The 26,553-nt window shown below is 44.0% G+C and overlaps 3 long non-coding RNA genes across 4 annotated transcripts in view; 1 reads left to right on the forward strand and 2 right to left on the reverse strand.

Moving 5' to 3' along the window:
• The window catches only part of LOC131901316 (uncharacterized), a 99,177-nt gene that overhangs the window by 42,941 nt on the left and 29,683 nt on the right, over positions 1–26,553 (forward strand). Inside the window, exon 2 of the long non-coding RNA XR_009376496.1 lies at positions 13,936–14,052. This is a non-coding gene — a long non-coding RNA (uncharacterized LOC131901316). The remainder of the gene's footprint in view (positions 1–13,935; positions 14,053–26,553) is intronic.
• Positions 1–26,553, reverse strand: part of LOC131901317 (uncharacterized) — a 64,354-nt gene that overhangs the window by 31,292 nt on the left and 6,509 nt on the right. The gene's annotated exons all lie outside the window — the stretch shown is intronic.
• Positions 20,203–25,476, reverse strand: LOC131901321 (uncharacterized). The gene is made up of 2 exons (XR_009376502.1): positions 23,959–25,476; positions 20,203–21,144 (listed from the first exon to the last, which is right to left on the reverse strand). It is a non-coding gene; the product is annotated as an uncharacterized LOC131901321 (long non-coding RNA).

Consider the following 26,553-nt stretch of genomic DNA (forward strand, 5'->3'; position numbering starts at 1 on the left):
AAACCCTGAGGTTCTCATACATGACATCATAGCCACTAGCAGGGCAGGAGCCCCCAAGTTCTGCTGTCTTCCAGTGACCCCTGAGGTTTCTGAATTACCAGCTGTTGATATCACACAGATCTCCAGTTCAGCCGGAAAGCTGTTAGATTCAGTGGACCTGGACTGAGACTGTCACCTTCTTGCCAGCTGTGGGTGTCCTGGAGTGTCAGTGAGGATGATTTTGTGAATCTGGTGACTATGTTTTACCCCTGCATGGCTTTTCCATTAACAGGAGACTCTGAAGCCTAGAGCAAGGGACTTGGGCCACCCTATACTACCCAAGTGATTATAACAGTAGCAATTTTCTCCATGCATCTGAAAGCACATGGCTGAGGGCTCTGTAGCCAAGGTGCATTCTCTACATTGTGAGTAAACCTGAAGAGGTTGTCCACTGGGTCCTCTTGTGCAGGGAGACAGAGGAGACCAGCTGACTTCTAAGACATCCACCTCCCTATAGAGAGATGGGAAACTGACATCCACAGAGGGGAGACTCAAGTCTGGGCTTTCAGAACCTGCGTGGGCAAAGACTCATCTGTCAGTAACTTTCTGTGCATCTTTCAATGTCTAGCATGACTTGTCAGTGTGATATAACATCTTAAAGGACACAGTTTTCCTCACATCACTCAATTGTTCTGGGGTCCACCAAGTACACTTCTGAAGCCACAGTCTAGACTTCTGGTGAATTGTCAATCCAGACCAAACAGGGTGCTAGTTCTTCATTTCAGGACTGTCAATAAATTCCAAAGTGTGGCTCTGGGAAAGGTCTATGGTAAAGGACCCCTAATAACCTGTCCTCTTGTGCCCTTTGCCGGCCTCTCTCATGCTCCGAAGGATGTTGTAATTTAAGCTGGCTGTGTCACCTTTCCTAAGGGCATGCGCATTGTCACAGGAGGCTCCAATCAAAGCATTTGGCTTTTGTGTACCTCTAGGGGTAGCACCACTGCAGTGACACACTACATATTATCACCATGACTATGACACATTTGATTTTCTGTGAATGCCTTTGTATATCTGTATGGAGCCTCTCACTAGCCATTCATCTTTCCTCAAACCCCAGTGCAGGAATGGAGCCTTACACTTGTGGGAGTGTTTGCTCTTACATCTGAGGGCTCCCTGGAGAACTCTGGTTCTTAGTATCCCCAGGCAGACATGTCACAAGTTGATAAGGTTTTGGTATTTTATGAGGGCTAGAATGTATTCTGCTGATGATTCGGCGTAATTTTCCTCATTGTTTATGAGACTTATCTTTGTTCTGACAGGACACCCACAATCTCCCACCACATCTGCATACTATAACAGCCTTGAGGTTTCTCCACAATGTGCTTGTTTACATCTGGAGACTGATCTTTCCTCCCCACTATCCTGACCTAATACCCTAGCAACCTTTATTTCTCATGTTATTAATTAGAGATCTGAAGAAGTGATGAGCCATTTCGCCATATGTATTTGGAATAGAGTCTTCTAATTCCCGTACTTGAAGTACTAAAAGTATTCTAATGAAGCAGAGACAGAATTATCCCTGGCTTTGTAAAGACGATGTATTGAAGTTCTTTCCTTATGTTTCTGGAAAGGCTCCTGAAAAGGTCAACATGGCTTTTTGTGCATTGCTGAAGAGCTAGTTAGTAGGTAGGTGAGGTCTGTGGAGGTGACCCGAGTAGTCCTTTCTCTAGAAATTCTATCTTATCCTGTAGAGACCTTGATATTCTCTGTGATGTTACCAGTGTTGTTGCAACACCTCATGCCTGTGGGGTATTCGTTCAGTGCCCATAGACATGTTAGCAAGACTGAGATGGCTGCTTGGGAGAGAGAATAGAGAACATGGAGTGACCAGAGGAAGGCAGAAGGAAGCTGGCCTTTGGTCTTAGTGTAAAGTCTGGAGAAAGAAATGGTTTTGGAGAAGGCATAGTGAGTCCTGAGCAGGGGATTGGGACCTTCATGGAGGAGGTGCAGTTAAGCTGGGCCTTCCAGTATGGGGCTCAGCATCTGGGAGCTTCTGGGAAACAATAGGCCTATCCTGCTTCTCCGGGCTTCTTAAGAACAGACCTATATTCAAGAGTCTCTCATGGTGAGTTTAGGAGAGCCATGAAGTATTCAGGCTGCAGCTGCCTTTCTGGGAACTCCTTCATTTCATTCAGACTGGGAAAGAGGGGCAGGAGAAACAGATTTTCTAATGATCTGTCCCTCTCTGGGTAGGGTGTTGCTGTACTTCATCCTAGTGGATTCCTACTGTTTCCATGGGAATCTGATGACAATAAGAAGGGAGGGAAACTCCCCTGGCCATCTACCACAACCTTAGACAGTCAGATGCTTTGGTCCTGGGGAAGTATGATCAGGACTTGGTGCTGCTAAGTTCTAGGCACAACAGGACTTAGCTGCATCACATCACATATGAGCTAACACTGTCATGGAATTCTACATGGCTGGGCTAGCTTACGCCTTCCAGAGTCAGGGGACTGCATTTGGGAGGGAGACACAAGCCTAGCCATGATTCTTGACACTGTAGTGGGGACATTTGGAGTAGCTGTTGGCTGCCAGCAGCTTTAACCTTCCTTGAAGTGTTGTGGTGGAAAAGTTCCCATCAGAGGTCCTTCCCCTTATTACAGAGGCAAGGTCCCAATAATAGCCTGTTACTCATCTGCATGCCAGAGATTATTTTCTAAAGAAATGGAGGAGTCAATTCTGCTTGATTTTGCGGAAGGCTCCATCCCATTTTCAGAATTATACATGTTGCAAGTTTCTGAAGTAGCACCAGGCACACTGTCCAATGCCAGTGTTCTTGGTGACACACACTGCAGTGCCCATGTTCATCATGGTGGTGTCAATGGTGTCAAATCTGGAGTAGTATTTGTATCCTGGTGCTGTCTCCTGAAATCCCACTTGTATGACCCTAGAGAAATTTCAAATCTAAAGGGACCCTTTTTGCTTTGAAAGCAATAGGAGGCATCTAGCTGTTGATGACAACGAAGACCACACAGTAGTCATCCCAGTCCTTTCTGTTTTAGGAAGGAGTTCTTTCCCATCACAGGATGTATGGAGTAAGCAATACACGGTCCGGAGGTGTTCAAGTCAAAATTCACATGGTCTGAGACACCCTCCTCTTTATGACAGATCCAATGTGCTGTTATTTTAGGCCTTTTTTCTTTTTCTTTAAAGAGCACCCCTTTTTTTATCTATGGACACTTTAAAAAAAACACAGTTACTATCAAACAAAACATAATTATCTGAATTTCAAATCTTCAATTATAGAGGAAGAACAGATTCTTAAAGTACTGGGTTTCTAGCTGCTCCCCTCTTACTCAAAAAAACACAAACTGGTATTTCATCCTATTTTAGCCATGCATGGCCATAAAGAGGCCACTGAAAATCATCATGACCATGAGATCTACAGCTGATTCCCATGTACCTGTTGATTATTACCACTCCTTCCTTTCAATCTCTGATGGAACCATTTGCTCAAGAATATTAGTAGATAGGATTAAGAATTTGATGTCTATTTTTAGATGTCAACATGATGGCATCTGGGAATAATATAACCCCAAAATAGAGGGAACACCTGTGGTCTATTTCTGCTTAATTTAATGTAGGAAGAACTACTTTATTGTGGAACTTTGAGGAATGAATTCACACCTTTAATTCAGATCTTTAATCTAGATGTAATCTGAACCGTTCCTTCTGCTGGAAGCCTATATATGTACATGGAAAAAGGAAGCTTTTACTCTTTCCCTGCTTGCTCTCTCCTTGTTAGCACATCCATTCCTTCACTGATATTAGAGCCTACTTCTTTAAGATTACAGCATAATATTGCAGACAGCTGAGACACCCAGTCTAAGGACTAACTACTAGATACTTGGACTTCCCATTCATTTCCAGCCATTGTTGGATTAGCTAGAGAACAGGCTGTAAACCATTCTAACAAATCCCCTTTTAATATAAAGATTCATTTTTATAACTTCTGTTACTCTAGATAATAGAGCAGGCACGGAAAGAGGACATTGTAGAAGAGTTCGGGTCTCATAACTGTCTCAGCTCACTTACAAATTCTCAATGGCCATCTTCCCTTAACCTTAGCCTTCCTCAGGTGCTTGCTCACTTCAGAGAATTCAACCCTCCTCCTCCACATCATCCTGATCTAATTCCTTGGCATGCTTTATTTCTCATATTATTGAGTATGGTTGTTAAGGAGAGGAAGGTCCATTCTTGGGTAGTGCTTATAAAGTGAGTGTTCAACTCTCCATGGGTAAAGTAGTGAAAAGATTCTAAGGAAGCAGAGAAAAATTCCCAGCATTAGAAAGAGGAGGTACTGAATGGCTTCACCTGTATCACAGGAGAGACTCCTGGAAAGAAATCTCAGCTTCAGGTCAGTTTAGGGAGAATTTATTAGCAAGGAGGCAAAGGCTGTTCCTTGTGACATCAGGAGTACCTTCTTTGGGAATTATAGTGTATCCTGGAGAGCAGAGGTCTTGGAATCCCCTGTGATGTCAATAGTGTTGTAGCAACACCAAGTGCCTTTAGGATGTTCATTCAATGCCTATACGGTTTGCCTATAGACATGTTGTCAAGACTTAGGCATCTACTTGGGAGAGAGAATGGATTTTTTGGAGATACCAGAGAAAGGCAGAAGTAAGCTGACCCTAGGTCTCACTGGAAAGAATGGAGAAATCAATTGTCCTGGGGAAGATGCAGTGAGTTCAGGAAAGAGTCTGGGGAGCTTTTTGGATGTGATGGGCTTGAGCCTTCCAGGGTCAATCAGGAACTGGGAGCTTCTGAGAAGCAATAGACCTATCCTGCATCTCTGGGTTCCTAAAAAGCAGATCCAGATCAACGGTTCATGATGGTTAATATGACATAGTCAGGAATTGACAAGACTGTAGCCTTTGTGCTGCGGACCCTCTGATCTCACTCTGAGTGGGGAAGGAGGCACAGAGGAATGTTTAGATTTCAGTACCATCATTGCACTTCACTCCCACTGGAGTTCTTAGGTTGTGTGGCAGCAATAACAAGGACAGGAGAGTGCCCTGGCAAAGCCTGAGCTTGTCTTACTTTACATTGTAGACACTACCAGGGCTGAGGTACCAAGTGCTGCTGTCTTTCACTGATCCCCTAAGATTACTGACTTCCCAGCTGTGGGTGGCACCCAGGTCTCCAGTTCAGCCTGAGAACTGTTAGATTCAGTGGATTTGGAATGACACTGTCCCCTTCTTACAGGATCTAGGTGTCCTGGGATGCCAGTGAAGATGGCTTTGTGAATCTGTTGACTATGTTCTACCGCTCATGGCTTCTCCATTAGCATGAGACTCTGAAGCATCATCCAAGTGATTTGGGCATCCCTATACTACTTGAGTGCTTGTGAGAGTAGCAATTATCTCCAGGATTATGTACAGGAAAGGACATGGCTGAGGGCTCTGAAGCTTGTACATCTTCTGTAGCTGTGAATAAGCCTTAGGAGGCTGTCCCCTAGGTCACCCTGTGCAGGGAGACAGGGGAAGCCAGGTAACTTCTGAGACACCCATCTCCCTATAGAAAGATGCGAGAACTGACATCCACAGAGGGAGAGACTCAAGTCTAGTCTTTCAGAACCAGCTAGGGCAAAGTCTCATCTGTCAGTCACTTCCTGATCACCCTTTAGTGTGTCAGGATTGACTGAGATGAGGTAGTGTGTAGGGCAGGTGGTGTCCATTGATTTCTAGAATTGGTGATTACTGAGATACCTAACCTTGCCTAACATGTTTGTCAGTATGATATAACATCTGAATGGACATAGTTTACCCCACATCACTCATTTCTTCTGGGGTCCACCAAGTACACTTCTGAAGCCACAGTCTAGACTTCTGGTGAATTTTCAATCCAGGCTGAACATGGTGCTAGTTCTTCATTTTAGGACTGTCAGTAAATTGAAAAGTGTGAATTGTGGCTCTGGGAAAGATCTATGACGAAGGACCCCTAATAATCTGTCCTCTTGTGCCCTTCGCCTGACTCTCTCATGCTCAGGTAGATGTTGTAATTTAAGCTGGCTGTGTCCCCTTTCCTAAGGGCATGCACATTGTTACAGGAGGCTCCAGATCAAGGAATTTGGCTTTCATGTAGCTCTAGTGGTAGCACCACAGCAGTGACACACTACATACTATCCCCATGACTATGACACATTTGATTTTCTGTAAATGGCATTGAATATCTGTGTGTGGCTCCTCAATAGCCATTCATCTTTCTTCAAACTTTCATGCAGGAATGTCCCACCATTCTTCATGGGAGTTTTTGCTCTTATGTCTGAGGGCTCCCGTGGGGAACCCTGGTTCTTGTATCTCCAGCCTGACATGTCACTAGTTAATCACACTTTTGGTAGCTATGATGGCTGCAATGAATTCTACTGAAGGTGAGGGGTAATTTTCATCAATTATGGAAGTTATCTTTGTACTGACATGAACCCCCCAATCTCCCACCACACTAACAGCCTTGTGCATCCTCCACAAGGTGCTTGTTGCTTTCAGGGGACTAAACTTTCCTCTCCACCATTCTTACTTAGTTGCCTAGAAACTATTTTTCTTGTGTTATTGACTAGAGGTTTCACGAGTTGGATGAGCCATTTCCTGGAATGTGTTTGGAAGTGAGTCTTCAACTTTCTGTACATGAAATAGTGAATATATTCTAATGAAGCAAAAAGAGATCCCTGGGTTTGTAATGAGGAGGTGATGAAGGTATTCCCTTACATTTTTCAGAAGGCTCCTGGGAAGGTCAGTATGGCTTCCAGTAAATTGCAGAAGATACACTTTGTAGGGAGGTGAGGGCTACTGCTTGTGAACCCAATAGTTCCTTCTTGGGGCGAGATATTGTATTCTGGAGAGCCCTTAGCATTCCCTTGATATCACCAGTGTTGTGGGAACACCAGGTGACTGTGGGGTGATCTTTCCCTGCCCATAGACATGTCAGCAAGACTGAGAAGGCTGCTTGGGAGAGAGAATGAAGAACATGGGAGACCAGAGAGAGGCAGAAGGAAGCTGGGCTTCAGTCTCAGTGTAAAACATTGAGAAATAAATGGTTGGTGAGGAAACAGTGAGTCCTAGGAGGGGGTGGCAGCTTTCTGGAGGAGGTGCAGTTGAGCAGGGCCTTCCAGTAGTGGGACTCAGTATCTGTGAATTTCTGGTAAGCAATGGACTTATCCTGCTTCTCTGGGTTCCCTAAGAGCAGACCCAGAGTCAACAATTTCTGATGGTTAGTTTCAGAGAGACATGAATATTCAAACCTTAAGTGGCTTTTCTGTGAGATCCTTAATCTCATTCTGAGTGGAAAGGAAGGCCAGCATGAGCAAAGTGGTAACTAATTAGGTGTCCTTCTCTGGGTAGGGTGTTGCTGCACTTCATCCTAGTGGATTCCCTCAGTTTCCATGGGAATCTGATGCCAATAAGAAGGGAGGGAAGCTCCTTTGATCATCCATCAAAGTCTCAGACTTTCAGATACTTTGGTCCTGGATACATGTGATGAGGACTTAGTACTGCTATGCTCTAGGGACAACAGGACTTACCTGCACCACATCAGATATGAGGTGACACTGTCCTCCAAATCTACATGGCTGGGCTATCTTATGTCTTCCAGGGCTGGGGGACTGCATTAGAGAGGGAAGCACATGCCTAGCCATGGTGGTTGAGGACAGATACATAAATCATGGGTACTAATTTGAGGATAATTGACCTATTGTGGTTCTCAGTGGGGCCCTAGCATTTCCTCTTCCTGGAGGTTCCTCTTGGGACTAGCATGGATTCTCCTGCCCCTATGCCATTCAAGTGTACAAGTTCACTTTGCTTTATCTTCCTGCAGGGACTACTGGGAAGTCACCAACTCAAACCTCCACCTCCACTGAGCAGGAGCAGCAGATGACAAAGTTGGAGAAACTCACCCTTCAGCTACAGAGTATAACATATGAGCAAATTGAACTGTATGGATTCCTGGCCAGTTATACAGACAAGGATTTGCAGAACAGATAGTCATTATGTGCACTTCTCTGCTGACAATCTTGATCCCACAGTGTGTAGCTAAGCTTTCCTGAGGAACAGGAGACTGAACCTCCAGGGTGTCCTGGTGCCTAAACTAATTTTCCTGAGTGCACAGAATTTGGAACCTGGGTAGGTGTGAGATGGAGACATAGGCTATTCTTATTCATCCAAATGAATAGCAGACCATGTGGCCTGAATCACAGTCTGAGGATAGGGACATTAGTGTGTGAGTTCTCAACATGCATTTCAAGAGGCCTTGGCAGGTGTTGGCTTGTGGGAGATGCTAGGTTCTGTGAGTTTGTGGTGAGTCTTTGTAGTTGACCAACAGATGATTATGTGCTGAAGGCTCCTGGCAGAGCTGGAGGGGCCTGGTCCCATTCATCCATCTCAGTTTGTGGCTAGAAGGTCTGATGTTTATCAGTGGTTCTCCCTTGTCCTCCTCCTTATACTTTGAGGCAATTCCACCTACCTGAATTTCATGGGCAACCTGACTGTATGTGGTGTTTTTGTTTGTGTAGGAAGTAATAGCCTGAAGCTTTTCTTGGCTCCTCCTTATACTCTGAGACAGTGCAAACTCTCTGTATTACATGTGCATTGTGAGTATATGTTGTGTGTGTGTGTGTGTGTGTGTTTGTGTGTGTGTGTGTGTGTTAATGTGTGTGTTTTAGAGGGCACGAGGGTATGTGTGTGTACTCCTTGGAGTCTAGGTTCTGTGGCACAGCCTGAGGATTTGCCATTTTCATGTTTTCCATGGGATGCCAGTGATAACACCAGAGAGCTTTATCTTGGCCACTGTTCTCACTTTGGTGGAACTTTGGAATCCCTTGTGGAGTTTATAAAGCCTTCCTGAAGTTGGGACTCCTCCCTGGAAATACTCAATGTATGCTCTGGTCCTCTGTGTATAAGGAGGAGTACCCAGGCACGGGAATCCCTGTGATAAAGACAGGAAAAATGTCACTATAGGTTTCCGGTGGCACCAGATATGTGGCACAGACTCCTGGGAACTTCTCAGGTAGATAATCTATAGCTCCAAGTTCACTGAGGGTGCTCATGCAGCCCTGGATAACTCTCTTGAACAACCTTCTTCTTCTGTCCTGAGGACATGATAGGAAGTTTAATAAGCACCAGGAGGTCCCAGTGTATAAGTGCCAGGCTGTGGCATCCATGGGGCTGAGGTGTCCAGAACATAGCCTGATTCCATATGATCCTTGTGGCCTGAATTCATGGGGTTCTTTTCTCCAGGGGCCATGCCCTACTACAGGCTGAATTCTTTTGGGATGCTAAAAACGGAGCATAAGCAGGTGATATCGGACTTGCAGAAATTGCCCATGGAGATCAGTGACAGTGTGAAAAAAATCAAACAGCTGATTGAGGAGAATGTATCCTACAGGTATGTGCGGGATTTATCTTGGGAGGGACTGATTCTACCATCTTTCACCCAAAGTGAGGGCTCTGGTTCTTGCCTGTGTGCCTCTTAACAAGCAGTCTGACATGTGGTCCTTGGCTTTGTGCCACTTGAACTCAGTTTTGCTAAGTGTGAAAAGACACTGAGTCCCTCCAAGAGATGTCCTGTCATTTTTGGGAGACCCTTAATAGAAAAATGGTTTGTACCATGAAGAGTGTCAGGTATCCTAGGACCTCTGGAGCTCTGACCAGGGCTTCACAGAGCTGTTTTCCATGTCAGCCATAGACAGAACTGATTCTGGTTGGGGCTTTTTCCCTCATTTTGAGAGTGTTTTCCCTCTACCTGCTGCTGCTTTTCCAATATCATGAACAGTTAAGAACAGGTGTGGACTGCACGCTGTTCTAGAGGCACTGGATACCTTTTGGCATCAGGGTTTTCAGAAGTAGTTTGAATCTTTTTGGAATTTGGTTATTCTCTGTATTTGACCTGCATCTAAGTGATGCTGGCTTGGCTACTGAGAGCTCCATTTGTGTGCTCACTGGGCATCTGGGACTTTTTAGCACTGGTGGTACTTGGACGTAGGTAGGGCAAATGGGGGCTGGCTGGGACACACCATGTTTTTGTGGATTTTCAGTTAAATCCATGGCCAGATCCTCCAAGATTGGACTCATCGGAAGGAGAATGTGCATGTGTTGAGACTCAAGAACAGACTGCTGTGGAAGGAGCAGACTGAACTGCAAGAGTCCTGTGAGGATCTGAAGAGGCTCCTGATGGAGGGTCATGAGATGATCTGTGACCCTCAGCAGGTAGGCAGAGACAGCGGGGGCAGGCTGCCCACCTGTTCAACCATAAACATAGAGACACCCATATAACCATCGACCCATCCATCCAGACTCCCACCTACAAACCATCAAATTGTTGATTTCTGTGATCATTCCCGAGTCTTTCTGGAGAGGTAGCCTCTTGCAAGAAACTGGATAATTGTCAAGCAAACCTTCCTGCTCTCCTAGAAGCTGCAGTACAGAGAGCTGGGTCAGCCACATATCACACACCTGCCTGTCATTATGATCAGAGGGCTGCTGTGCAGTGAGGTACTTTGGGAACAACACAAAGCTTTCATTGATGATGTCAGTGGCCTGTGGCTCATTTGATTTGCAGGGGTCTTGTGAGATCACAGGTAGGAAGCAAACTTCAAGGCCTAGAGTCCAGCCCCAGTGCCAAGTGAGTGGTTCTCATTGTCAACATTTTGGGTGGCATGTGGTCTTCTCCTTTTTTCCTGCACCCCAGTGTGCTCTCTTCCTCTTTCAAGCTCTTGGTTCATAGTGACAGAAGCCTGAGTACCACCTTTTCAGTCCTTTTTCTGTGTGTGGTGCTAGACAATTCTCCCATCCTGGAGCTTCCAGTCTGGAGCTGACTGGATGCCCATAGATGTGGGAGGACTTTGACAAGCTGATTGTTAGGGTGACTGATTTGAGGCTATATGAGTACATTTTCTGCTATCACCTCAACAGAGTCTGAATAACTTGTGTGCTCTCCTAGGAATTTTTAGTCCCCAAGGGATGGATAGCCATGTAGTGGGTGTCAGTTGAAACACCTGATGTGCATATTTTATTCAACTGTTCATACAGCATGATATCCTCTTTATTGTTTTCTGCTCATTCTGATTTCTGTGGTCTGTGTGAGATCTATGCAGGTATGTGTAAATATGTACTTTGGTGTGTGTGTTCTGAGGCTACATAATGAAATCCGTGTTGTCATCTGTTGCTCACTCCCTTATTCCTTTGAGCCCAGGTCTTTCACTGACCCTGAAATGTTCTCTTTGGGTTATTCTAGCTGGCCAGCACTCTTTGGATCTCCTGTCCTCCAAGGTAGACCTTCTGTCTTGTTTTGTCTAATCCAATGTTACACATTTAATTGCTCAGAAAGAGGAAGGACAAATTTGCTTTCTCTTTTGTCTCTTTACTTTAATGTTTTGATGCTAATGTGTTCTCTAACAACAAAAATCAAACAATACAGCTATTTTAAAAATAAACAGTAGGCTTCTTTCCTTTCAGTGCACAGAGCTAACACCACAGGAAATGTCTGGTTTGTCCCTGGCTTCTCAACAAAGAATCCTACAGTGCATCTCCTTGCTGACATTGTGTTGCTGACTATATCATGTGCATGGCTGTGTCTCAGAACATATTCCCTCTCATAGTTGTGCAGAGTGCTGTGTTCCTGAAAAGCACTGCAGGTGATGTCACTGGCCTCCTTCTGACTGACACTGGGCTGAATTCATATCATATGCACTGTCATCTGTTGAAAATTTCCTGGGTGTTGACTGTGGGTCACTTTATTTTTCTTGGGCTATCAAGGTCATCTGTGGAGGAGCAGGATAAGTTTAGTGAAAAGACTATGATGGGTCAACTTGGAACCTGTGGCGTCAGTGAGTTTTGTGATGGATAAAATTCATTCAAGGAAAAGTAAGAGCAGGCCGAGGTAGCAGTGCATTGCTGGGTGTAAGAGCCTTGTAGACAGCATAGAGGACCCACTACCTCACCCCACATCAGAACAGGTGCAGCAGTCTTCTCATTGACCATTTTAGGTTCAGCAAGTATTTTTTTTTTGTGTGTGTGTGTGTGTGTGTGTGTGTGTGTGTGTGTTGCTTTTCTGTGCATCTCTGTATGTATGTGTGTGTGAATTTCTCCTCTGTATGTGTGTTTGTGTGAATACTGTCTATTGCTTACACAGTAGTGTTCCTTTGTGTGTGTATGTGACCATGTGTGGATGAGTGTATATGTGTGTGTGTCCATGTTTCCTGTATGTATAGGGATAAGTATTTGTGAGTAGAGGTGCTAATAGGTCCAGGTGTGTGTTTGTACTGTGGATTTTAAACTCTCTTATTTGTTTTTATTTCTACATATTTATATATTCACTTACTCATCTTTAATGATGATGAAACCAACTTTGTTGAAAAAGTTCTGTGCCCCCTCACTTGTCATCCATCAAATAATATATGCTGCTGCCCATCTTTCCTCATGTCCTCCTAGCTCACTAGAACAAAGGGACAAAAACTACTGTACCTCAATGTTTTTCAGGTATTTTAGAGACAAAAATATTTATCTGCCCAGAAATCCTTGGAGCAAACCAAAGGAATGTGGTACATGAAGGTGAGGAGGAGGTCGCTGTGGCAAATCAAGGTGTCTGAGAGGCAGGATAGCCAGGCTGAGGGTTTTTGTCCTTGTCTGCTCTGGGTGAATGGTGACTGCACACTCAATGGTCAGGTGACTTGCTGTGTCTTCTCTGTATCCTGTTTTGTCCTCATCCACATTGCCTGCTACCACTTGCTTTACCCCTTTGTCTAACCTTGGCTCAGTTAACCTTGGCCTTGGAGCCTGGCCTGCATGTTAGTCCTTGAGAGATTCTGACTTGCAGTGTGCTTCCAGCTGCATCTCAGTCTGGCAGAAGTCCCCTAGCCATGCTGTGGTGTGAGAATGGGGCTGTCTCAGTACACCCCACTGAGGCTCCTGAGGGTCTAAAGCACTCACCATGTGCTGTGTCTGTAACATTCAGTAACTTATTTTCTCCAAAGTTGTTTACTCTGAGTTAAAATCAGCCTCATGGAGGGTTTGCAGAAATGAGAACCCTCAGACATTGCTGGTAATGTAAAATGGTATAGCACAGTGAGAAGCTACACACAAGTCTTCAGAAAGTTGAATTGCAATCCCCAGGTGACCCAGTGATTCCAGAACATGAAGTAGGTGTCCACATAGTCCCAACATAGCTAGGGGACATCAAGGTTTTATCAGCACTCCTTGGAGCAGCCTCCTGATGCCCATCATTCACTGAGTGGAATAGTACACTGTGGTTGAGCTTTTCATGGAATATTGTTCAGCATAAAGTAATACATACAACCATTTGGTACTGACTTAGTCAGCCATTTGTTACTCAAATAATTCCCTGGCACAAACATTTCACAGGAAGGAACTGTTTCTTTTGCATCCTGGCTATGGAGATTTTCTAGTTTCCTGAGATCTTTGCTTTGGGTCCAAAGTGAGGCAACCTGTGGTAAAGGGAGCCCCTTTTGAAGGAAGTTGCTCACTTTGCGGGCAACTGAGAAACAGTGAACAAGACCAGTGGGTTAGTCCATGACCATCCAGTAGTCCTTTGCTGGGGAACATTCCTATACTGCACAGCCTGGGGAACTTCTTAAGCAGACTTTGTTAATGGTCCAGGACCCCAGAGGGCCACCTGTCTGTGCATTAGATCGCAGGACAGACACTTCAGTGACTGAACTGCCTATCTCTCTTGCCTTCTGTGTTATTCTCTCATCCAACAGGTTTACCTTCTTCTCATTAGTATCCCTTGTGGTTGCTCCTTATGTTAGTATTAACTGTGAAGCTAAACATGTTAGTGCATTACAGTGTGCTTGTATGTTTGCATACATGTACTTGTGTGTGTTCATGAATTTGTGTGTGCATGTGAGTGAGCAAGCCTCCACTGAGAACACAATCTTCTAATGAACAGGAGCAAGAGAGCCTGGATGAAAGATTTGAAGGACCTGCTGAAGCAGAAGGAGCTGGTCACCCAGCAAGGGGACTTGGCAGAAAAGCTGCAGCATCACTTCAATGTCTTTGAGATGAGGTGGGAGCCCAGGCTGGGAGGAGTGGTTAGAACCATGTACATCACCTGTCCCTGGATCTCTGTCCTTTTAGGATTCCCACCACCTGAATAGTTCCCAGCCACAGCCAGAGAAAAACCACCTCAGGATATTGTACTGGCCCGGTCAACAAGAACTTCCTTCTCATGTAGCAGATCTTGAGAGAACTGAGGAGGCCAAAGAAGCCACAGATGCCTTGAACCCATGACATTCTATACTCTGAGATCAAGGCTTCATCCTCATGAGACCTTAATAGCTCTGAACTCCCCAGTGAGGAAAATACCAGCTGTCTTCCAGGTGATCCAGCCCCCATCAAAAACATGGGTCTGTTGACTCAGTACTCCTAAAGAAAAGAAAGCATCAAAAATGAGCTTGAGACACAGAAAACCTGAGCCAAGAATTACTTAGAACCCTGACATTCAATAGCAAGTGGCCCCTGTGAGGGGTACTACAACATGGAGGGAAGAGATGGAGTGAACAAGACATTTCCTAACAGTTTAATATCTATGGCTTTGGCAAGCTGACTGTGTTCTCAGCCCTCTCTATGTGGTGTGAAATGTGTCTAGAAAGATTGTTGATGTCAGGTTTTTCCAGACAGACCTCATCCAAAAGCATCATATTTCATTCTCCAGTCCATTGTTGAAGCTGACACCATGTCATGCACCAGTGTTGCTGAAGATAATGCACCAACGAGATCTCCACAGTCCCTCATTCCCCGGGTTAGACACTTTTCCCTCCATATGTAAAATGAGTGGTTATTCTTCAGTTTCACAGCCTGGCCTGAAGTGACTTGTCCTGAGAAAGGATTTACAGAAGGCATCTGAGTCATCTTTGATGTTCATGGGTTCTCAGATGCTGCCCATGGATTTGTTGGGTCTCCAGTAAGCACAGAAGTATCTGAAAGAATCAAATAGAGACCAAGACATTACAGGATCAGCAGTGGGTGATAATTTTTCAAATGCTTCCCAAGGAGCACAAATTTTGCTCTAGAAAATGTCTCATCCTTAGTCTTGGTGAAGGCTTGACCTACAAAGCCTGAAGGAGGCATGGCTATACTAGCTTTGAAAAGGCTTTTTACAATCATGGACTGCCTTCTTACCATGTTTCCAAGCCCAGCCACAGGCGTGGGTCTGTTTTGCTGAATGTACAGCAAGAGAATGCTGCTGACCTTAATTTTTTTTTTTTTTAGGTTTTTGGTTGGGTTTTGTTTGCTTTAGTTTTTTTTTTTTTGATGGGGGGTTCTATGTTATATATTGAGGTTTTGTTATTCATTTGTTCTTCCTTTTGTTCATTTGTTATTTGGGTATTTTGTTAAGGCTTTTCACTGTTTATTGACTGTTCCCTTTAAGCCCCTATTGAGTAATATTACTGTATTTTTATTAATAATAAAGTGATTTTGAACTCTTCTATCTTAGAACCGATTTCTTTGATCAGGTATGTTGTCTCACTCTAGTAGCCCCAGAACCTCCTGTAACATCAGAACTCTGTGTGCCCAGCTTGAGCTACAGAGTGGGTTCTCAGGCAGCCAGGGCTCCACAGGGCTTTGGAGGTGGATGGTGTTGTCATCTCCATGGATTCCCATTGCACGATGGAAAAAGTATCCATACTGTATCCTTGTGGTCATATATTTAGCTATCTCTAACTATAGCATTCTGTATACCCACTTCATGATGTGATCATGTGCACCACATTCATGAAAAGTACAACTGTATTGCTGTAAAGCCTCTCAGGAAATGAAAACATTTACTAAAGGAGTATGAAAGAATCCATGACCTGCTTGCCACCTGGAGCCATGATGATGTCCATGCCTGGTCTGCTGCTAAGGGCCATGTCCTGTCCATGACCCTGACACAGCTGTGGGAGTCTGTGTTGATACCCATGCATCCTCTGTCAGTGAGAGCCTGGCAACCACCTGCAGTTGGGCCACCACATGTGACCATGTTGTTGTCAAAGAGATTTCCCCTCCAATCCCAAGGGGACATTTGTGTCTTAGAAGCCTGTGCTGCCCACTAGGATCATAATGACATCAGGGCAATGGCTGTAACTGAGGGTCATGTCTGGGTTCATGGCCCTGTTGCAGCCAGGTTCTGTGTTGATATCTCAGGCCCCTGTTGCCATCAAAGACAGTGCCTGGAATCTGGGCTACCACCATGGAACATGGTGCTGCTGGGTCCCTGCCAATCTGTGTGACCGTCATTGCCAACCAGAGCCATGGTGACATCCAGGTCTGGGCTACAACTTTGGAACATATCTGGGTGCGTGTTACAAACACAGGCAGGATCTGTTTTCATATCCATGGCCTGTACAGCCTCCAAGGGTCACACAGAGGTACGTGAGGTGTGGGCTGTCACCTAGGACCATGATAATGTCTAAGGTGTGTGTTCCTGAAGGAGCCATACAGATCTGAGTGGCCTGTGCTGTCACAAGGGACCCTGGTGTCCTTCAGGCCTAGGCTGCTGTCAAAGGCCATGTCTGGATCTATGAACTAGCCACAGATCACTTGGTCTGAGTTGATGTCAATGGCTCCTGTTACTGCTGAAGACAGGATAGGGATGCAAAGAGTTAACCCCACCATTTACTGGCCTTAGCCCTAGTGAGAACTAGACCTGCCCCTCACCCACTGCAGTGCTGGGGAGAGTGGGTTCTGCACATGGACTGAGCAGCATAGTAGAGCCAACCCTGTTGGTTCTGGTGTCAGTGAGCTGGCCCTGAGACTGTGAGAGAAGACCTGAGTCTACCCTCTTCTTCTGCCTTATGTTGGCAAGGGTAAAGGAAAGATACCTGCCTCACCTGAGCAAATGCCACCTGCAGCTGGTGGGAGAGTGGGACTTTGGGCATGAGAACAGAAGAGCTGGGTCTGCAGCAACTGGGTTTGTGGGCCTGGTACATCACCTCAGCAAAGCACTAGAGCTGTCCCTTTACTCTGAGTGTGGGTGAGTCAGATTTGAGTGCATGAGAACAGGACAATTGGCCTCTCTCCATTCTGCCCATTGCATGGAGTGAGCTAGGTGAGGCAGTGCTGGAGAGCTTGCCTGGGTGGAGAAGATAAAGGAAAGCTGGCAGTCTGACCATCCCAGGTACCCCCAGCCCAGAACCATGGCTATGAATTATCCAACCCTAACATCGTCTTTATCCATGGAATCCTGGAGCATGTAAATGGCTCAGTTCTGAAGATCTAAAGCTGCAGGATCTCTATGACACAAGGCATCAACAGGATCTCCAAGAAGAGTACAAGTGAAGGTCCATTATCTATAGTGTAGAGAAGCCAGAGAGGCCTGGAACATTTACAAGAAAAGATGTATGGACTAAAGGGTATACTCTGTGACTCACTGGGCCACACTAAAACTTCCTTGCCAATGCTTTTGTTCATTTGTTTTTAATTTTGGGTTTTCAGTTTTTCTTTTAAAATTTCTTTTGTTTTGGGGGGAGTTTCAAAGGCAGAGCTCAGGTGTGTAGGAATAGATAAGGGGTAGAGATAGATTGGGATGCAAGATGTGAAACTATCAGGGAATAATAAAATGTTTAAAATAAAAAAAGAAATTAAGAAAACCAGAGATATCTGGGCATGGTTTCCTTGGAATATAGCATCAGTGATATGAAGACTGCAGAGAGAATGAATTCCAAGGTATGTTGGGACAGGTTTTTTTTTTGTTTGTTTTTTGTTTTTGTTTTTGACGCTTTTGGCTTTAACTAGGAATTTGTGCAATTTTTTTAAAAGATTTATTTCTTTTATTTGTATCTATGGGTGTTTTTCCTGCTGCAGGGCTAAACACCATGTGCATGTAATTCCACAAGCGGCCAGAAGAAGGCATCAGATTCCAACTGAACCTGGAGTTAAATAGGCTTTTTAGCTGTTCTCAAGAGAACCAACTTCTTTGGGAGGGAAACTGCTCAAAATGGAGGCGCCTTCTCTCCAGACCCTGCACTTGACTTTTTTCCTTTTAGTTATGTATGTTGTATTAATTTGAGTGAATCAGCCCCAATCAAAGAGAGAAATTTCAAGAGACCAGTAGGGACAAGCATATGTTGTAAGCATTGTAACTGTCTTAGGATACCAGGCATCCATGCAAGGCGTTGGTGGGTTCAAGATCCTGCTCCAGCATCACTTATTGTCAGAGTTGGAGCAGGTCTCTCACATCTCATCCTGGATGACAATGCAGATTAGGGCCATCTGATGAAATGCAGAATTGAGAAGACCCTCCGGGTGGTAGAGGTGTCGATAGGACTCCCTCTTGATGGTCCAGCTAAGCAGTGTTGGGAGGAAGCTTCACACCAGCCAGAGTGGATGGAGCCTGCAGCAAAAGTGACATGCCAGTCATGAGGAGAATGTCTGTACAAGGTTAGGAAAGGAGAGGGATGGTGGATGGTGCTTTTTAACCATAGCTGATCTCACTGTCCTGAGGAAGGGTTTCTTCCAAGGAGTGATTTATTTTTGTGAAGCTCCCCTGGACCAGATCTGCCTTCTGAGACTGACAGTGAATCAGAGAGTTAATATGTGGAGGAAGTAATCCTGTGGGGTCCCAGACTGGTGTTGTCAATCAAGCATAGAAATAATCTATTCTTTATGAATAAAAGGCATATATACACACACAACATCCATATAGATACAAACCCCATCAATTCCATGGATGATGTGATCAGCAGGAGAGATGGCTCAGTGGGCAAAGGCAACTGCTGCTAGGCCTACAGGCCTGAGTTACTTCCCTAGGACTCACATGATTGAAGGAGAGAACAAACCTCTGAGAAATTGTCCTCTGATCTTCATGTGAGTTGGCATGGCATGGTCATGGTCCACAAAAGCTAATACTTTCTGTTCCTAAGGCTTTCTATTTCTTAATTACCCTAGAATCTTTCCATCTGATGCACTCTTTTAATTATGTTACTCTGCATTCCATTTGGGAGATTTGGGACATTTGCTATTTTACTCTTGTTGCTGTGATGTTACAAGCTCTAAGAAGGCCAACACCAAAGCATCACCTGAAGAATGGTTAAGGAGAGATGGCCACTGAGAACTTGTGACATACCTGATATACAAACTACTCTAGAATGTCTTCTCTGCCTGCCTGGTGTATTAGTCAGGGCTCTCTAGAGTAACAGAAGTTATAAACTGAATATCTCTATATCTAGAAAGCAGATTTTTTTAGAATGACTTTCAGGCTTTGGTTCAGCCGATACAATGATGGCTGGCTATGATGGAAAGTCCAATAATCTAGTAGATGCTTAGTCCACTAGACTGGATGTCTCTACTGGTATGCAATATATGCTGAAATCTTAAAGAAGTAGGCTCTAATGCTAACAAGATGTGCTAACAAGGAGAGAGCAAGCAGAGAAAGAGGAAAAGTGTACTTCCTCCATGTACATCCACAGGCTTCCAGCAGGAGTGGTCCAGACTACATCTGGGTTAAAGATCTGAATTAAAATTGTAACTTCCTGCCTCAAAGATTCAGACTGGAAGTAGATCTTCCTACTTCAAATTAAGCAGAAATCTCCCATAGGTGCACCCTGTATGTTTTGGTCTTAGTCAATACCAGATGTATTCATGCTGACAACTAAGAATAGTCATCAAAGAAGTTTTTCCCTCTTCTCTAATAGTCATGAGCAAGTGACTCCCTTAGAGAGTGAAAGGAAGGAGTGACAATAATCAAAAGGCACATCTGAGTCAGTTGTAGATCCTATGGTCATGATGAATTTTATTGGCCTCTTTATGGCCATGGATGACTGAAATAGGAAAAAATACCTGTCTCTGGTTTCTTGGGTAGGAGGGGATGAGCTAGAAACCCAGTTACAAGTCTCTGGCCTTTCTATACAATTGGAGAATAGACACTGAAATAAGTATGATGTGTCTGGTAGTGACTGTGGTGGAAAGGGGTCTAGAGGGACAAATGGGTCTCTTTAAAGAGAACGGGCGAAAGGCCTCTCACAGCAAACATACTGGACCTGTCAGAAAGAGTGGCCACATGAGTTTGGACTTTAAGTCTTCCAGACCCCTTCTTGCTCACTCCATGTATCCTGAAAAGGAAAGAAAGACAAAAAGAAAAAAAAAACACAAAAAAGCCAAAAACTCTCTTAAACAGTGGGGCTCAGGGAAGACTTCCGTGGGGTCTTCATTGTATACAACAGGTAGAAATCATCAATTGTTTTCAAAGCAAAATGGTTTATTAGGATTTGAAGTTTACTGAGGGTCAAAGAGGCAGGATTTGAAGACAGAAGTAACAGGTAATAAATCATACTCGAGAACCAAGTCATATTCCAGAGCTCACCACTGACACTACCAAGATGAGCATGGGCACTGCAGTGTGTGCCACCAAGAATACTGGCTTTCTACAATGTGCCTGGTGCTGCTTTAGAAGACCGCAACATCCAGGGCTCCTAAAATGGGATGCCGCTTCCCCAAATCATCAAGCAGAATGGACTCCTTCATTTCTCTAGAACCTAAGCTCTGGCAAGCAGTTGCTGACTCAGGTTTGTATTTGGGTCCTGGTCTCTGTAGTAAGAAGTAGGTCTTCTGATGGAAACTCCTCCACCAAAACACTGGAAGGATGGTCAAAGGTGCTGTCAGCCAACAGCCCCTCCCCATGTCCACCTGCAGCCTCCAGAAGGGGTTTCAATAGTCAAAGATACCAACTTTTCCTTTGTGGCTAGGGCTTATTGTCACTCATTATTTTAAGTATTGCTTTGTTTTTCCTCCATAAATTGTATTAAATTACTCTTCCTACCATTGAATTTTCACTTTGGACATAGAATCCTATTCATAGAGGGTCAATTTTCTTTGCAGTAAGCTGAAGTTTATATTTTCTCCTTTCTGGCTTGCTGTTATGGCTGTTCTTGGCTGTTTACTTGAGACATAGTTAAGGAATTGACACCAAAAGACTGGCTTGCAGGCATGTTTCTTTGGCATTTTTTGATTGCTAATTGATGGATGAGGGCTCAGCCCTCTGTAGGTAGTGCCATCCTTAGGCAAGTGAGCCTGGGCCACAGAGAAACGGTAGCTGAGGTGACTAGTGAGCAGCGCTCCTCTGGTTTCAAGCCCCTGTCTTGAGATCTTGCCTTAGTTTCCCTTGATGATAGACTGTAAGCTGTGAGGTGAAAAAACTCATCACGTTCTCAAATTGGATTCTTTTTTTACTTTTATTAAAACAATGGAAATCTATCTAGAACTTGCCATATTCCCAGGACATGCTCTGACGGTCCATCCTTGTTCTGCCAGCCTCTATCCTCTTTTTTTTTCTCCTCTGTACAAAGTTTCTGGACACTGCAATCTGTTGCAATATCTACTCTGACAACCATACCCACTGCTTATGTAACTCTATTACAGTATTTTGTTAGTCAGTTATGACAAGTTTCTCTAATACAGTATGCTTCCCTAATTTTCCCTCTTTAAAATTATCTCTGGATTTTCCTTCTTTTTCCACTTTTAAATTAGTATCCTTTGGCCCACAATAGAACAGTTATGTCAGATTATTAAGTGGGTGATTTATTATTCACATTTTCCAATTCGAGATTTAGAAAAGCAAATTAGAACACTGTATATCTTGGTGTGTGTGTGTGTGTGTGTGTGTGTGTGTGTGTGTGTGTGTGAAGATGGGCATTCATATCATACAGCTGATATATTGTGAGGTCCAATTTTATGACAACCTGACAAAAGCTAGGGTTCCAAGAGGAGGGAGCCATATTTCTAAAATTTTTCACGTGATCAGGGTGTGGGAAAGCCTGTAGAGCATTTTCCTAAGTATTGATTAACATGGGAGGGACCAGCCCATTGTGAGTGGGGTCACCCCTGGTCTGTTGGCCCTGGGCTGTTTAAGAAAGTAGAGTGAGGTTGGGGATTTAGCTCAGTGGTAGAGCGCTTGCCTAGCAAGCACAAGGCCCTGGGTTCAATCTTCAGCTGAAAAAAAAAAAGAAAAGAGAAGAAAAGAAAAGAAAAGAAAAGAAAAGAAAAGAAAAGAAAAGAAAAGAAAGTATGGTGAACAAGCTGCAGTGAGCGAGCCAGTAAGCAGCACCATCCATGGGCTCTGCATCAGCTCCTGCCTCCAGGATCCTGTCCTGTTTGAGTTCTGGTCCTGACTTCCTTCAGTGAGGAACAGTGATGTGGAAGTGTAAGTCAGATAAACGCTTTCTTCCTCAATTTGCTTTAGTCATGGTTTTTCATTGTAGCAATAGAACCCTGACTAGGACACTGTGCATATCAGAGGACATCGTTCAGGATTTGGTTCTCCCCTTACACTGTGTTGAGGCAGGTCTCTCTTGTTTCTAGGATGTACTGTGTACTCTAGTCCAGCTGGCCTTCCAGCTTCCAGACAATTTCCAATCTCTGCCCTACATACCTCTGAGAGGAGTGAAGCAATCACAGATGTGTGCCACTGTTCTGACTTTTTAAGTGAATGCTGGTGTTGAACTCATCAGACTTGTACAGTTTCTTTCTCAATTAAGCCGTATCCCCCAACCCCAGGCCTTGCTGTATTTTAAAAGCAAACAGCTAAAACACCCAAGACAAATGCAGCATTAAGTGACTCATGATAAATGGATGTCTCACAATCAACACGCAGATTTAACAGAGAACTTTCTGGTCCCTCAGAAGCCCCTCAGGTGCCCCATCCAATGGCAATGTTCTTTCTCCCATCAGTAGCAACCACTTTGCTGAGTCTTATAGTCACCTAATATCTTGGCACGAATCTGCTACTGAATCCTCAGGCCAAATGGATGGTGAGATCCTATCTCCAGGAATCCTCTGACTAAAAGCCTTTGAGTCCTCAGCTTGAAAGGCTCTCCATCTGAAAAGCCTCAAGCTGAAAAAAGACTAGTTCCTGTCTCCTCATGCCTTATATACATTTCTTTGCCCAGCCATATTACTTCCTTCCTAGTGCTGGGGTTAAAGGCATGTGATTCCCAAGTACTGGCATTAAAGGTGTGTGCCACTACTGTCTAGCTCTGCTTCTCTCCTAGACTGAATCAATCTCATGTAGTCCAGGGTGACTTTGAACTCTCAGAGATCCAGAAGGATCTATGCCTCCGGAGTGCTCGGATTAAAGGTGTGTGTCACCACTGCCTGGCCTTGCTTTTTAATCTAGTGGCTTGTTCTGTTCTCTGATCTTCAGGCAAATTTTATTAGGGTACATAATATATCACCACACATGACTGTCTTTATTGTCATCAAACTCTAAATCCCGAGTCACTTTCTTATTCTTGAAGTTTACTGTTTTTGTTGTCATAATACTCAGAACCCACACATTTCCTTTCTGTCTCCTATGTCCTTGACAGTTTTCTGGGGTGTGGAGGAACTCTGACTATTTGGTATGTAGTTCCTCATGGTTTAGGTTTTGTGACTGCATGCCCTATCTATGAAGTCTAAAATGTCTGTCATATGTCCTGAGCACTGGCAGCTGAATGGGGATAGGGTTCATATTGCTGGTATAACTCAAGTCCATAACAAGGGTACATACAGGCTGGATGCTGTGCTTTTTTATGAGAAATCCCTGTAATTGCAGTTGGTGAACTTACTCAAAATTGACAAGATGAACAATAAAATTACTCAAATATTTAAACCTATAATTGACATAATTGACATCTGACATTTGGACTTGAACATTTTAAAGTCTTACAATGCTATTACATTTGAGATTTTTCTATATATAAAGAAGATAAAATCTCTTTGTGTTCACATTGATACTTGGAGTTCAAAGCCAGGGCTTTGAATTTTGAATTTTTGGTTCTCAGGGATAAAAGTGATAATAGTATCATAATATTAATATTTTTAGTTTTTAGGCACAGCATATGCATATAGTAACCAAGACAAGGTAAAGTATAAACAATCTGTGTTGTATATCTAATGAAATTACTATTACATCTGTAAAGTGATGTAAAATTGTATATGTGGAAATTAGTATACACACCAATGTCTTTGATTCATCTGTGACTAAAATCAGAATTAGCATCCAAGAAGAGGCCACACTGTTTCAAACAGGACTTACAGGAGATTGTTAGGAAGTTGGTCGTCCAAATGCTCTGTGAACTGAAAGAGTGTTACTGCCATTCAGCCTTTGTCTAGATGAGTAAGGAAGACCTTAAGTAAATATTTATAGTGCCATTTGCCACACAATATAACTTGGATCCATTATTCTGCCTCTTGTCATATTATTGCCCCTAAGCCATCAAAGTCTCTTCACTAAGGGGAGCAAGTACTTCCTCTAATATTTGAAACTGTTTTTAATAGTTTCATGATTACTCAAGAATGGATATTTGATAATAGTTTTGGAATGAGTACTATAGGGAACTGGGCTTGTTTATAGAAAGCTGTAAGGTATGTTTGCCATCTGAGGCTGTACTTGCCATGAATCTATTTTGCTTAGGTAACTGATTGACTCTGATCTCACTCACCTGACATTTTCAAGTAAAGTTAAAAGATGACCTTGTTCTGTACTCATAACAAATACTTATCTCTACCTCATCTTTTATATGAATTACACCAGGTAGCAAAATGTACATTAGCTTTTCCCATAGCAGATGCTACTACTGTGTATAAACTTGATGTTAACTATTATTCAAGCTTCTCTATAAAGACTTAAGAGGTAAAATGATATGCTGGTTTCCTATAGTAAATTACCTGACTTGACTTCTATCTACAATATTTTATCCTATTTTATAAAACAGTTATGCAAATCCAGAAAGCATGGCTTAAGGGAGAGGTTCTCAATTTGTGGGCTATGACCCCTTTGGGGCAGTGCAAGGACACTATCACATGGGTCAAGTGTCAGGCATCCTGTATATCAGATATTTTCAATACAATTCATAACAGCATCAAAATTACAGTTATGAAGTAGCAATGAAGTAATTTTATAGTTGGGGAGGGATCACCATGACATGAGGAACTGTATAAAGGGCTGCAGGGTTAGGAAGACTGAGAACAACTGGCCTAAGGAGAGACGTGTTTATCCTGGTGCAATTCCAGTGAGTTCAATCCCCTCCCTAGCCAACCATCCCCTGCAAAATCAGCAGCCCCTGGCAGCACAGCATCACCTGCACCTTTTGGAGGAAGAGTTGAGTGACTGGTCTTGCAGATGAACTGCCCCAGTCCCTAGGCCTTAGGCCCTGGGACACAACCCATGCCCCACTCCCATCTCAGCCCCAGCAATGAGCCAGCAAGGAAGAGTCCTGCAGCCAAGCCTCGCCACCACAGCTGCCACGCATTGGACCCTGCAACCTCCAAGACCCACTCGCACCCAAGCCCACTGAGTTCATCATCCTGTCCCTGGCCAACCATCCCCCTCAAAGTCAGCAACCCTTAGAGCATGAGCACCAACTGCCCCAACTGGAAGAAGAGCAGTGTGGGATGACTCATCCCTAAAGGGCTTGAGGGACAGCCAGCCCAAACCAGTAATAAAAGATACTTTCTGAGAGCCAACCTGGGTCTGCCTAAGGGCCTTAGCAACAGCAGCTGAAATGTGATCTGGGGATGACCTGGACCAATGAGAGGCAGCCATGTCACACCAGCAGCTGTATATTCATCAGACCTCCCCCCAGGATAGTATGGAGGGCAGATAAGGCTTGCCTCTTCCTGAATAAATTGAGCTTGTTGTTTCAACATCTGTGTCATAGATTCTGTGCCTACTTGGCCCCCTTTCCCAAAGGGATCAACAGCACAGGACCCTGTCACATCTGATGCTTGGCAGCAGGGACCGTTTGTCTCCCTTTCCTCATGAGTGGCGCTGGTTGAGCAGCCACCTTGAGTGGTGTATTTCAGTGAGGAGGCCCCCTACATATTGTGCTTTCAGTACCTTCTCTTTTTCCATCATGAAGTTGGATATTCATGTTGTAGGCCATGTGATTCACACCCAAGACACCATCCCTGTTTGCAACCCTGCCTGGCTGGGAACCCACTAGCCTAAGCCTCCTGGAACTTGCAGAGATCCATCTCTGCCTGTTGAGTTCTAAAGTTAGAGGAATGTAATACCACATCTGACTACTAAAGCTACTATAAGAATGAAGAGTTGGAAATTGCTTTTTTATTTATGAAATTACAGAAATTCGACTCAATAGGGGCTTTAAAAGGGCATTTAGTATATCCAGTGTATAGCCTTAGCAAAATATAAAATCAAAGAAAGAACAAAAGAACCAAAAAGTATCAAACACCAACAAAAACAAAGAACATCAAAACCTGAATGGAAACAAACACAACAGCAAACCAAAACTCTTTACACTAAGAAGAATTCTCTTCTTGCAGATTTAGTGGCACTATCCTATACACTGTGGTTGGATTTGGACACAAGTTGGAAGACAACCATAATTGGCATTATGGTCTCTTCAAGACAAGTGTAGTCATGCAACTTTGGGGCTTTTAGGTTAAGCCCTTGCCAAAGCTGAGCTTAAACTATGTTGACCACTATGTGATTCTGTCAGGCAACATGAGTTTCTGTGCCAATTTAAGACCAAATAAGGACATGGGGAGCATCTGATACCCAAAGACATAAAAGCTCATGATGGCATCCTTT

This window comes from Peromyscus eremicus, unplaced genomic scaffold (assembly GCF_949786415.1).
Source record: "Peromyscus eremicus unplaced genomic scaffold, PerEre_H2_v1 PerEre#2#unplaced_71, whole genome shotgun sequence".
Classification (NCBI taxonomy): domain Eukaryota; kingdom Metazoa; phylum Chordata; class Mammalia; order Rodentia; family Cricetidae; genus Peromyscus; species Peromyscus eremicus.